The 14,503-nt window shown below is 40.2% G+C and overlaps 1 long non-coding RNA gene across 3 annotated transcripts; it reads left to right on the forward strand.

Annotated features, from left to right (window-relative positions):
• Positions 1–610: 610 nt before the first annotated feature.
• LOC127931374 (uncharacterized) lies at positions 611–1,563 on the forward strand. 3 transcript variants are annotated; one of them, XR_008140906.1, is made up of 4 exons: positions 611–939; positions 1,015–1,091; positions 1,290–1,339; positions 1,388–1,563. It is a non-coding gene; the product is annotated as an uncharacterized LOC127931374 (long non-coding RNA). The 3 variants fall into 3 exon arrangements; XR_008140905.1 differs by having other exon boundaries at positions 1,015–1,066; positions 1,263–1,339; XR_008140904.1 differs by having other exon boundaries at positions 611–1,091.
• The last annotated feature ends 12,940 nt before the right edge of the window (positions 1,564–14,503 follow it).

The raw sequence follows: 14,503 nt of genomic DNA on the forward strand, positions 1-14,503 counted from the left end.
GCGAGAGAGAGAACTAAAAGATAGGGCGAGAGAGAGAGAGCTAAAAGAGAGGACGAGCGAGAGAGAGAGAACTAAAAGAGAGGGCGAGAGAGAGAGGGGCAAAACAAATGTGAGTGGGAGAAAACTGGTGAACATGATAAAAAATTTGATAGGAAATACAGTATATAGATGAATTTATGAAGTGAGAGAGACCAATATATATAGGTGAGAGAGACCAATATATATATAGGTGAGAGAGAGACCAATATATATAGGTGAGAGAGAGACCAATATATATAGGTGAGAGAGAGACCAATATATATAGGAGAGGGAGACCAATATATATAGGTGGGAGAGAGACCAATATATATAGGTGAGAGAGAGACCAATATATATAGGTGAGAGAGAGACCAATATATATAGGAGAGGGAGACCAATATATATAGGTGGGAGAGAGACCAATATATATAGGTGGGAGAGAGACCAATATATATAGGAGAGGGAGACCAATATATATAGGTGAGAGAGAAACCAATATATATAGGTGAGAGGGAGACCAATATATATATAGGTGAGAGAGAGACCAATATATATAGGTGAGAGAGAGAGACCAATATATATAGGTGAGAGAGAGACCAATATATATATAGGTGGGAGAGAGACCAATATATATATAGGTGGGAGAGAGACCAATATATATATAGGTGAGAGAGAGAGACCAATATATATAGGAGAGAGAAAGACCAATATATATAGGAGAGAGAAAGACCAATATATATAGGAGAGGGAGACCAATATATATAGGAGAGGGAGACCAATATATATATATAGGAGAGAGAAAGACCAATATATATAGGTAAGAGAGAGAGACCAATATATATAGGTGAGAGAGAGACCAATATATATAGGTGAGAGAGAGAGACCAATATATATAGGTGAGAGAGAGACCAATATATATAGGTGAGAGAGAGACCAATATATATAGGTGAGAGAGAGACCAATATATTTAGGTGACAGAAAGACCAATATATATAGGTGAGAGAGAGAGACCAATATATATAGGTGAGAGAGAGACCAATATATATAGGTGAGAGAGAGACCAATATATATAGGTGAGAGAGAGACCAATATATATAGGAGAGAGAGACCAATATATATATGAGAGAGAAACCAATATATATAGGTGAGAAAGACCAATATATATAGGTGAGAGAAAGACCAATATATATAGGAGAGGGAGACCAATATATATATATAGGAGAGAGAAAGACCAATATATATAGGTGAGAGAGAGAGACCAATATATATAGGTGAGAGAGAGACCAATATATATAGGTGAGAGAGAGACCAATATATATAGGTGAGAGAGAGACCAATATATATAGGTGAGAGAGACCAATATATATAGGTGAGAGAGAGACCAATATATTTAGGTGACAGAAAGACCAAAATATATAGGAGAGAGAAAGACCAATATATATAGGAGAGGGAGACCAATATATATAGGAGAGGGAGACCAATATATATATATAGGAGAGAGAAAGACCAATATATATAGGAGAGAGAAAGACCAATATATATAGGAGAAAGAAAGACCAATATATATAGGAGAGGGAGACCAATATATATAGGAGAGGGAGACCAATATATATAGGTAAGAGAGAGACCAATATATATAGGTGAGAGAGAGACCAATATATATAGACCAATATATATAGGTAAGAGAGACCAATATATATAGGAGAGGGAGAGAGACCAATATATATAGGTGAGAGAGAGACCAATATATATAGGTGAGAGAGAGACCAATATATATAGGTGAGAGAGAGACCAATATATTTAGGTGACAGAAAGACCAAAATATATACAGTGGGGCAAAAAAGTATTTAGTCAGCCACCAATTGTGCAAGTTCTCCCACTTAAAAAGATGAGAGAGGCCTGTAATTTTCATCATAGGTACACCTCAACTATGACAGACAAAATGAGAACAAAAAAATCAAGAAAATCACATTGTAGGATTTTTTATAAATTTATTTGCAAATTATGGTGGAAAATGTATGTAAAGAAAAAAGTATTTAATAAGAATATTTCATTCATTCAGATCTAGGATGTGTTATTTTAGTGTTCCTTTTATTTTTTGAGCAGTGTATATAGGTGAGAGAGAGACCAATATATATAGGTGAGAGAGAGACCAATATATATAGGTGAGAGAGAGACCAATATACAGTGGGGAGAACAAGTATTTGATACACTGCCGATTTTGCAGGTTTTCCTACTTACAAAGCATGTAGAGGTCTGTAATTTGTAATCGTAGGTACACTTCAACTGTGAGAGATGGAATGTAAAACAAAAATCCAGAAAATCACATTGTATGATTTTTAAGTATTTAATTAGCATTTTATTGCATGCAATAAGTATTTGATCACCTACCAACCAGTAACAATTCCGGCTCTCACAGACCTGTTAGTTTTTCTTTAAGAAGCCCTCCTATTCTCCACTCATTACCTGTATTAACTGCACCTGTTTGAACTCATTACCTGTATAAAAGACACCTGTCCACACACTCAATCAAACAGACTCCAACCTCTCCACAATGGCCAATACCAGACAGCTGTGTAAGGACATCAGGGATACAATTGTAGACCTGCACAAGGCTGGGATGGGCTACAGGACAATAGGCAAGCAGCTTGGTGAGAAGGCAACAACTGTTGGCACAATTATTAGAAAATGGAAGAAGTTCAAGATGACGGTCAATCACACTCGGTCTGAGGCTCCATGCAAGATCTCACCACGTGGGGCATCAATGATCATGAGGAAGGTGAGGAAAAAGCCCAGAAATACACGGCAGGATTTGGTCAATGACCTGAAGAGAGCTGGGACCACAGACTCAAAGAAAACCATTAGTGGCCTCCCGGGTGGCGCAGTGGTTGAGGGCGCTGCACTGCCATCAGAGACTCTGGGTTCGCGCCCAGGCTCTGTCGTAACCGGCCGTGACCGGGAGGTCCGGCGACCCGTAATTAGCCTAGCGTCGTCCGGGGTTGGGAGGGCTTGGTCGGTAGGGATGTCTCATCACGCACCAGCGACTCCTGTGGCGGGCCGGGCGCACTGTGCGCTAACCAAGGTTGCCAGGTGCATGGTGTTTCCTTCCCGGGTTAGATGCGCGGTGTGTTAAGAAGCAGTGCGGCTTGGTTGGGTTGTGTATCGGAGGACGCATGACTTTCAACCTTCGTCTCTCCTGAGCCCGTACGGGAGATGTAGCGATGAGACAAGATAGTAGCTACTACAACAATTGGACACAACAAAATTGGGGAGAAAAAGGGGTAAAATTAAAAAAAGAAAGAAAGAAAACCATTAGTAACACACTACGCCTTCATTGATTCAAATCCTGCAGCACACGCAAGGTCCCCCTGCTCAAGCCAGCGCATGTCCAGGCCCGTCTGAAGATTGCCAATGACCATCTGGATGATCCAGAGGAGGAATGGGAGAATGTCACGTGGTCTGATGAGACAAACATAGAGCTTTTTGGTCTAAACTCCACTCGCCGTGTTTGGGGGAAGAAGAAGGATGAATAAAACCCGAAGAAGACCATCCCAACCATGAAGCATGGAGGTGGAAACATCATTCTTTGGGGAAGCTTTTCTGCAAAGGGGACAGGACGACTGCACCGTATTGATGGGAGGATATATGGGGCCATGTATCGCGAGATCTTGGCCAACAACCTCCTTCCCTCAGTAAGAGCATTGAAGATGGGTCGTGGCTGGGTCTTCCAACATGACAATGACCCGAAACACACAGTCAAGCCAACTAAGGAGTGGCTCCAGAAGCATCTCAAGGTCCTGGAGTGGCCTAGCCAGTCTCCAGACCTGAAACCAATAGAAAATCTTTGGAGGGAGCTGAAAGTCTGTATTGCCCAGCGAAAGCCCCCGAAACCTGAAGGATCTGGAGAAGGTCTGTATGGAGGAGTGGGCCAAAATCCCTGCTGCAGTGTGTGCAAACCTGGTCAAGAACTACAGGAAACGTATGATCTCTGTAATTGCAAACAAAGGTTTCTATACCAAATATTAAGTTCTGCTTTTCTGATGTATCAAATACTTATTGCATGCAATAAAATGCAAATGATTTACTTAAAAATCATACAATGTGATTTTCTGGATTTTTGTTTTAGATTCTGTCTCTCACAGTACCCATGATAAAAATTACAGACCTCTGCATGCTTTGTAAGTAGAAAAACCTGCAAAACGGCAGTGTATCAACTACTTGTTCTCCCCACTGTATATAGGTGAGAGAGAGACCAATATATATAGGTGAGAGAGATGGAGAGCTCTGTTTTTGTCTCGCTGCAGCACTTAAGCAAATATTATAGAGAAGCGAGTGGAAGAGCTCAATATCACTCCAGAGCACTCCATCCAGAGCACTCCATCCAGAGCACTCCATCCAGAGCACTCCATCCAGAGCACTCCATCCAGATCACAGCCATACATTAAATCTCATGCATCATAGTCTTACAGTACACTTCAGTCCTAGTCTATTATCTATGACTCATCTTCAATCAGCTGTGTAAGTGTTCCGTAGGGCACCATACAATCATCACAATGAACATTCATACTGACTAGTTAGTCTCATTCTGCAGTTAAGACTATAAATACAAAGCAACTGGCAATTAACCAAAGTTGCCAGAATATTCCGTAATTTAATTCAACTTGAATAACTTTTTAGAAAAATGTGTTCATTTTTTATATCAGTCTCCCATATTTTCCATGAGTTTCTAGGAGATAGACCATATGGCTCGAGTGAAAATAGCCTTATTAATGAAAATAGAACTCATCCAACTATTTACTTTTTTCCCACAAATGCCACCAGTTTGAGGCCAAAACATTGTCAACAAATACATATTGACATAGTACAATACATAAAAAACATGTAAAGGATATTTCGTGCTGAAACCTCAACGGTATTCACTAAGTTGATGGTTTATATGTAGGATCATGTTTTACAGCTTTGTCATTTTATTTTTTATATCTATTTTCTCTATTATTTAATTATTTGGTATATTTTACACATGATAAGGCCACACAGAGGGCCAGGGATAATTACAGACACCTGTGATAATCTGAAGTATCCAAAAGGGGCCACTAGATGTCTTGAGATAGAATACATAAAATCCTTGAAAATGTGGGTAGTTTCCTGGTAAATGTGTAAGTTGGCAGTAATATACCCTCCCTTTGCAACCCTAGTCAAGACTCATTCGTTATCTCACACAAGGACAACATATGACTTTATCCCCTCGGATACAGCACATCAGAGGCTGCTCCCTATGGACACAGATTAGGAATCACTGGCCACTTTAAGGACATGAAACACGAGCCTCTTTAATAATGTATCTTGCATTACTCATCTCATGTGTAAACTGTACTCTATACTATTGTACGGTATCTTAGTCCAATGCCACTCTGACATACATGTATATTCTTAATCCTTTCCTTACTTTGATTTACGTGTTTTTTGGGGTATATGTTGTGAAGCTGTTAGATATTACTGCACTGTCGGAGCTAGAAGCACAAGCATTTCGGTACACCCGCAATAACATCTGCTAAACACGTGTATGTGACCAATAACATCTGTTAAACACATGTATGTGACCAATAACATCTGTTAAACACATGTATGTGACCAATAACATCTGCTAACCATGTGACCAATAACATCTGTTAAACACATGTATGTGACCAATAACATCTGTTAAACATGTGTATGTGACCAATAACATCTGCTAAACACATGTATGTGACCAATAACATCTGTTAAACATGTGTATGTGACCAATAACATCTGCTAAACACATGTATGTGACCAATAACATCTGCTAAACACGTGTATGTGACCAATAACATCTGTTAAACACATGTATGTGACCAATAACATCTGTTAAACACATGTATGTGACCAATAACATCTGTTAAACACATGTATGTGACCAATAACATCTGCTAAACATGTGACCAATAACATCTGCTAACCATGTGACCAATAACATCTGCTAAACACATGTATGTGACCAATAACATCTGCTAAACACATGTATGTGACCAATAACATCTGCTAAACATGTGTATGTGACCAATAACATCTGTTAAACACGTGTATGTGACCAATAACATCTGCTAAACATGTGTATGTGACCAATAACATCTGCTAAACACGTGTATGTGACCAATAACATCTGCTAAAAACGTGTATGTGACCAATAACATCTGCTAAACACATGTATGTGACCAATAACATCTGCTAACACGTGTATGTGACCAATAACATCTGTTAAACACATGCATGTGACCAATAACATCTGTTAAACATGTGTATGTGACCAATAATGTCTGTTAAACACGTGTATGTGACCAATAACATTGCTAAAAACGTGTATGTGACCAATAACATCTGCTAAACACGTGTATGTGACCAATAACATCTGCTAAACACATGTATGTGACCAATAACATCTGTTAAACACGTGTATGTGACCAATAACATCTGCTAAACACATGTATGTGACCAATAACATCTGTTAAACACATGTATGTGACCAATAACATCTGCTAAACACATGTATGTGACCAATAACATCTGTTAAACACATGTATGTGACCAATAACATCTGCTAAACATGTGACCAATAACATCTGCTAAACATGTGTATGTGACCAATAACATCTGCTAAAAACGTGTATGTGACCAATAACATCTGCTAAAAACGTGTATGTGACCAATAACATCTGCTAAACACGTGTATGTGACCAATAACATCTGTTAACCTCTTGCTCCTACCTGACACGCAGTGACCATCTGAACAATCTGCTAAATGCTACGTAGTACTAGTTAAAACTCAACATCTGTTAAAATACACATGCAGGGTATTGAATTAAAGCTACACCGTGAATCCAGGCAACAAGTCAGATTTTTAAAATGCATGTGACCAGAAGCTAACATCTGATAATGTAACACCCCAAAAGACCCGCAGGACCAAAATAATTAGCATCTCTAAACACTACACAAACCGCACAAATAAAATATAAAACATTCATTACCTTTGACCATCTTCTTTGTGGCACTAGATGTCCAAATCACTATTGCGTCTTTTTTTTCGAAAATCGGTCCATATATAGCCTATATGACCTATGAAGACTGTGTGATAAACAAAAAAATAGCATCTTATAACGTAACGTCATTTTTTTAAATGAAAAGAGTCTGACGAAACACAAAATGTGACCAAATACTTTTGTATCAACTTTAGGTATTAGTACACGTTATAAGTGACCAAATAACATCTGTATAACTGTCCGTCTGTAATGTGACCAATAAAATATCTGGAGACCTGAACAAATGGCACTCTATTCGTGACCAAGAACAAAGCCTCTGGCAAATTAAAGACTGTTGACATCGTGACCTGTAGGTATAACCTCAGCCCCATTTATTGTGGTTCGCCTTTATCAATGGGTTGAAGTGACGGATGGATATGTGATTTCCATTTTCAGTGATCATTTTCCTGCTAAAACACGTTCTGTATGTGACCAATTTAACCATTTTATAACGTCTGAGTGTTTTCTGACACACATACTAATCATATGCATATAATATTCCTGGCATGTGACGCAAATGTTGCGCGATAACATCTGTTAAAAATGTAGTGACCAACAGGTTAAACATCTGTGTATGTGACCAATAACATCTGTTAACCATGTGACCAATAACATCTGCTAAACACATGTATGTGACCAATAACATCTGCTAACCATGTGACCAATAACATCTGCTAAACATGTGACCAATAACATCTGCTAACCATGTGACCAATAACATCTGCTAAACACATGTATGTGACCAATAACATCTGTTAAACACGTGTATGTGACCAATAACATCTGCTAACCATGTGACCAATAACATCTGCTAAACATGTGACCAATAACATCTGCTAAACACATGTATGTGACCAATAACATCTGTTAAACACGTGTATGTGACCAATAACATCTGCTAAACATGTGACCAATAACATCTGCTAAACACGTGTATGTGACCAATAACATCTGCTAAACACATGTATGTGACCAATAACATCTGCTAAACACATGTATGTGACCAATAACATCTGCTAAACACGTGTATGTGACCAATAACATCTGTTAAACACGTGTATGTGACCAATAACATCTGCTAAACACGTGTATGTGACCAATAACATCTGCTAAACACGTGTATGTGACCAATAACATCTGCTAAACACGTGTATGTGACCAATAACATCTGCTAAACACGTGTATGTGACCAATAACATCTGTTAAACACATGTATGTGACCAATAACATCTGTTAAACACATGTATGTGACCAATAACATCTGTTAAACACATGTATGTGACCAATAACATCTGTTAAACACATGTATGTGACCAATAACATCTGCTAACCATGTGACCAATAACATCTGCTAAACATGTGACCAATAACATCTGCTAACCATGTGACCAATAACATCTGCTAAACACATGTATGTGACCAATAACATCTGCTAAACACATGTATGTGACCAATAACATCTGCTAAACACGTGTATGTGACCAATAACATCTGTTAAACACGTGTATGTGACCAATAACATCTGCTAAACACGTGTATGTGACCAATAACATCTGCTAAACACGTGTATGTGACCAATAACATCTGTTAAACACATGTATGTGACCAATAACATCTGCTAAACATGTGACCAATAACATCTGCTAAACACGTGTATGTGACCAATAACATCTGCTAAAAATGTGTATGTGACCAATAACATCTGCTAAAAACGTGTATGTGACCAATAACATCTGCTAAAACGTGTATGTGACCAATAACATCTACTAAACACGTGTATGTGACCAATAACATCTGCTAAAAAAATGTGTATGTGACCAATAACATCTGCTAAAATGTGTATGTGACCAATAACATCTGCTAAAAACGTGTATGTGACCAATAACATCTGCTAAACACGTGTATGTGACCAATAACATCTGCTAAAAATGTGTATGTGACCAATAACATTGCTAAAAACGTGTATGTGACCAATAACATCTGCTAAACACGTGTATGTGACCAATAACATCTACTAAAAATGTGTATGTGACCAATAACATTGCTAAAAACGTGTATGTGACCAATAACATCTGCTAAAAATGTGTATGTGACCAATAACATTGCTAAAAACGTGTATGTGACCAATAACATCTGCTAAACACGTGTATGTGACCAATAACATCTGTTAAACACGTGTATGTGACCAATAACATCTGTTAAACACGTGTATGTGACCAATAACATCTGCTAAACACGTGTATGTGACCAATAACATCTGTTAAACACGTGTATGTGACCAATAACATCTACTAAAAATGTGTATGTGACCAATAACATTGCTAAAAACGTGTATGTGACCAATAACATCTGCTAAAAATGTGTATGTGACCAATAACATTGCTAAAAACGTGTATGTGACCAATAACATCTGCTAAACACGTGTATGTGACCAATAACATCTGCTAAAAATGTGTATGTGACCAATAACATTGCTAAAAACGTGTATGTGACCAATAACATCTGTTAAACACGTGTATGTGACCAATAACATCTACTAAAAATGTGTATGTGACCAATAACATTGCTAAAAACGTGTATGTGACCAATAACATCTGCTAAAACGTGTATGTGACCAATAACATTGCTAAAACATGTATGTGACCAATAACATCTGCTAAACACATGTATGTGACCAATAACATCTGCTAAAAATGTGATGTGACCAATAACATTGCTAAAAACATGTGACCAATAACATCTGCTAAACACGTGTATGTGACCAATAACATCTGCTAAACACGTGTATGTGACCAATAACATCTGCTAAACACGTGTATGTGACCAATAACATCTGCTAAAAACGTGTATGTGACCAATAACATCTGCTAAACACGTGTATGTGACCAATAACATCTGCTAAAAACGTGTATGTGACCAATAACATCTGCTAAACACGTGTATGTGACCAATAACATCTGCTAAACACATGTATGTGACCAATAACATCTGTTAAACATGTGACCAATAACATCTGCTAAACATGTGACCAATAGCATCTGCTAAACACGTGTATGTGACCAATAACATCTGCTAAAAATGTGTATGTGACCAATAACATTGCTAAAAACGTGTATGTGACCAATAACATCTGCTAAACACGTGTATGTGACCAATAACATCTACTAAACACATGAATGTGACCAATAACATCTGCGTAGTATCTGCATAGGGTTGTGTGTGTGTGTGTTTCTTTGTATAGTGTGTGTGTCTAGATCAGGCTGTGTATATCCAGACACTACGTGGTGTTTTCAGAAGCACTAGAGTTAGTGTGACCTCCATGGTTCTGACCTAGTCTCTGTCTGCCTCTATTCCTCTCCACTCCTCTAAATTAGATGTTCTCCTAGATACAACAGAGACCTAGTTGAAGAGGAATATTCCTCCCTTCCTCATCTCTTCCTCCTTTCCTCTCCCTCTGGCCCCCATAGTGCTGGAAACAGCTGTTGTGTGTTCATTAACTTCCTTAAGTTGCCCTAGTCTCCAAGAGCACTCTGTAATATGACACACACACACACACACACACACACACACACACACACACACACACACACACACACACACACACACACACACACACACACACACACACATAGACACACACACACACACACCTTTCTCTTTTTCCTCCCTCCTCCTTTGTCTCGCTCTCTTTTCCACTTGCTCTGTTCTTTCCATTTCCATCTAATTAGGCTAATTGAGTTTTGTGTTGTGAGTCTGAAGCTCTAACACACTACCTACCGCCTGTCTGCCTCTCAGCACCGCAACCTTGCCTCGCCTCTTTCCTCGGGTGGCACAGCCTGTTTAATCACAAAGAGGGAGAGGAGGAGGGAGGGGAGAGAGAGGGGGAGAATCAGATACATCTGGATGGCTGCTTTTAATATTCTTTGAAGACTGTGTATGTTACTGTACAACACACACACACACACACACAGGGCTGCAAGCGCAGGACTCTATATGAATAAATGTGTAAGAGGAAGAGTCAGTTCTTTTAGATCTGTCCCTCTCCCTTCTCTCCTCCTATCTCGCCCCTTCTCTCTTCTCTCTCTATCCCTCCATTTCAGGCTAATTTAAATAACCCTACGCTATGCTGTAAGCGCAATTTCAAAGAAACACCTTTACCGACTTTCCAAACGTGTTTCTCTTCCCCAGTGTTTGATTTAAATCTGATTTAGCCAGCCCGTTCCACAGTCAACCAACGTAGCGGCACTCTCACAGAAATCCCTCCCATTCCTTTACTGATTATACCGGGTGTCAAGTTCCACCATCCTGGCCCATGAGTTGTGAATGGCAGGGTGTCCTGCTATTTCTGTGGTCTGTTCTATTGTGTTTTATTTCCTGGTGTGTCCTTGTCGAGGACAGCTTCATTCTTCTCCAGTCACCTCAGATGACTCCTTTCACGAGAGAGATGGGTTATTCATCATGAAAACTGATGATGAGGATTTGCCTTGTCACCAACATAATAGAGTATATTTGGTGTTTTTGGTCTGTGAATTGAACCTAATTCCATATAGCGAGGGGTAATATAGAAGAGACATGGAGAGTGCACACTCTCTATCCCTCTGGACTAACAGGGAGTAAGACCTCATCCCTGGAGAGACCAGCCATAGGGTCATACAGACAGAGAACATTACTTAAGACCTTAGCCTGCATCTCTACTTAGCCTGTATCCCATAGAGAGCACAGTCTCTATCCCTCTGGACTAACAGGGAGTAAGACCTCATCCCTGGAGAGACCAGCCATAGGGTCATACAGACAGAGAACATTACTTAAGACCTTAGCCTGCATCTCTACTTAGCCTGTATCCCATAGAGAGCACCACACTGCTAGAACATTCGGACAGACTCCAATTCTCACTTGATGAGGTGTCTGAGTGGGGGTAAGAGTGGATCCTTGGGGGGAGGTAAGGGCATACAGAGGACATTACTCTAGACTCTGTGAAAGCTTGTGCACATCTAGGGAGACAACAGAAGAGGATAAAGAACGGTCTTCTACACATTCTCATTACCACCATAGGCTCCTTGGGGAGAGCAACATATATAGGAGACAGAGAGATGGAGACACCATATAGACACATGGGTAGGTGTGAAAATGTATTCCTAAGGTGGACGAAGACTCAATGGAGAGTGAGAGCGACTGACACACACACACACACACACACACACACACACACACACACACACACACACACACACACACACACACACACACACACACACACACACACACACACACACACACACACACACACACACACACACACACACACACACAGCGTCTAAAACCCAGGGGAGGTGATGAGAGAGTAGACCAGGTGATGGAACAGAGCCTCTGCTGAGAACAGACTGAACACAGAGTATGAGTTAGTTCGGACCGTAATGGAAAAATGGATTGGAGGAGACCATGCACTGAAGGAAGAATAAAGATATTTAGATTGAAAACCTAGGACAATGTTTTTCAACTGCTGTGCCTTGAGGAACTCTCAGGTGTGCCTTGAGGAACTCTCAGGTGTGCCTTGAGGAACTCTCAGGGGTGCCTTGAGGAACTCTCAGGGGTGCCTTGAGGAACTCTCAGGGGTGCCTTGAGGAACTCTCAGGTGTGCCTTGAGGAACTCTCAGGTGTGCCTTGAGGAACTCTCAGGTGTGCCTTGAGGAACTCTCAGGGGTGCCTTGAGGAACTCTCAGGGGTGCCTTGAGGAACTCTCAGGTGTGCCTTGAGGAACTCTCAGGTGTGCCTTGAGGAACTCTCAGGTGTGCCTTGAGGAACTCTCAGGTGTGCCTTGAGGAACTCTCAGGGGTGCCTTGAGGAACTCTCAGGGGTGCCTTGAGGAACTCTCAGGGGTGCCTTGAGGAACTCTCAGGGGTGCCTTGAGGAACTCTCAGGTGTGCCTTGAGGAACTCTCAGGGGTGCCTTGAGGAACTCTCAGGGGTGCCTTGAGGAACTCTCAGGTGTGCCTTGAGGAACTCTCAGGTGTGCCTTGAGGAACTCTCAGGTGTGCCGCAGATGTTATTTTTGTAACACTCACTTATTAACGTGGCCTGTGGAATGCACATGGAATTTTGACTTTGGAGCACCAGTGGAGCGCAGATAATATATTGAATAACATGGTTACATCTGTATGGTTGTTTCAAGTCTGGTGCTCTCAGGCTGTTGTTAAATTTGTATCATTTGAGGGGTGCGCATCACGAGCAGAGTCTTTTGTTTCATTTGACTTCATCTGTGAGTACCATTAGCACAGGCAAGTTTGATTAGGCTAAGCTGTACCACAGCCTCTGCCATAAAAACAAATGGAGCATGGCTTTGTGTCCGTGGTTGCGCCTTTACAATGCAGAAAACCGTTCATCTGTAGCCCAAACCGTTCAAAACTAAAGACCTACCTAGACCTAGCAGCGCAAAACAAATGTACACTACCATTCAAACGTTTGGGGTCACTTAGAAATGTCCTTGCTTTTGAAAGAATAGCAAATTTTTTTGTCAATTAAAATAACATCAAATTGATAAAAAATACAGTGTAGACATTGTTAATGTTGTAAATGACTATTGTAGCTGGAAACGGCAGATTTTGTATGGAATATCTACATAGGCGTACAGAGGCCCATTATCAGCAACCATCACTCATGTGTTCCAATGGCACATTGTATTAGCTAATCCAAGTTTATAATTTTAAAAGGTTAATTGATCATAACAAAACCCTTTTGCAATTATGTTAGCACTGCTGAAAACTGTTGTGCTGATTAAAGAAGCAATAACATTTGCCTTCTTTAGACTAGTTGAGTATCAGGAGCATCAGCATTTGTGGGTTACAGGCTCAAAATGGCCAGAAACAAATAACTTTCTTCTGAAACCCATCAGTCTATTCTTGTTCTGAGAAATGAAGACTACTCCATGCGAGAAATTGTCAAGAAACTGAAGATCTCGTACAACTCTGTGTACTACTCCCTTCACAGAACTGAGCAAACTGGCTCTAACCAGAATAGAAAGAGTGGGAGGCTCCGGTGCACAACTGAGAAAGAGGACAAGTACATTAGAGTGTCTAGTTTGAGAAATAGACGCCTCACAAGTCCTCAATTGGTAGCTTTATTAAATAGTACCCGCAAAACACCAGTCTCAACATCAACAGTGAAGAGTCGACTCCAGGATGCTGGCCTTCTAGGCAGAGTTGCAAAGAAAAAGACATATCTCAGACTGGCCAATAAAAATAAAATATTAAGATTGGCAAAAGAACACAGATACTGGACAAAGGAACTCTGCCTAGAAGGCCTGCATCCCAGAGTCGCCTCTTCAATGTTGACGCTGAGACTGGTGTACTTTTTATCCCATTTTCTCCCCAGTCTTGTCCCATCACTGCAACTACC

This window comes from Oncorhynchus keta, chromosome 8, assembly GCF_023373465.1.
Source record: "Oncorhynchus keta strain PuntledgeMale-10-30-2019 chromosome 8, Oket_V2, whole genome shotgun sequence".
In the NCBI taxonomy this organism is placed as follows: Eukaryota; Metazoa; Chordata; class Actinopteri; order Salmoniformes; family Salmonidae; genus Oncorhynchus; species Oncorhynchus keta.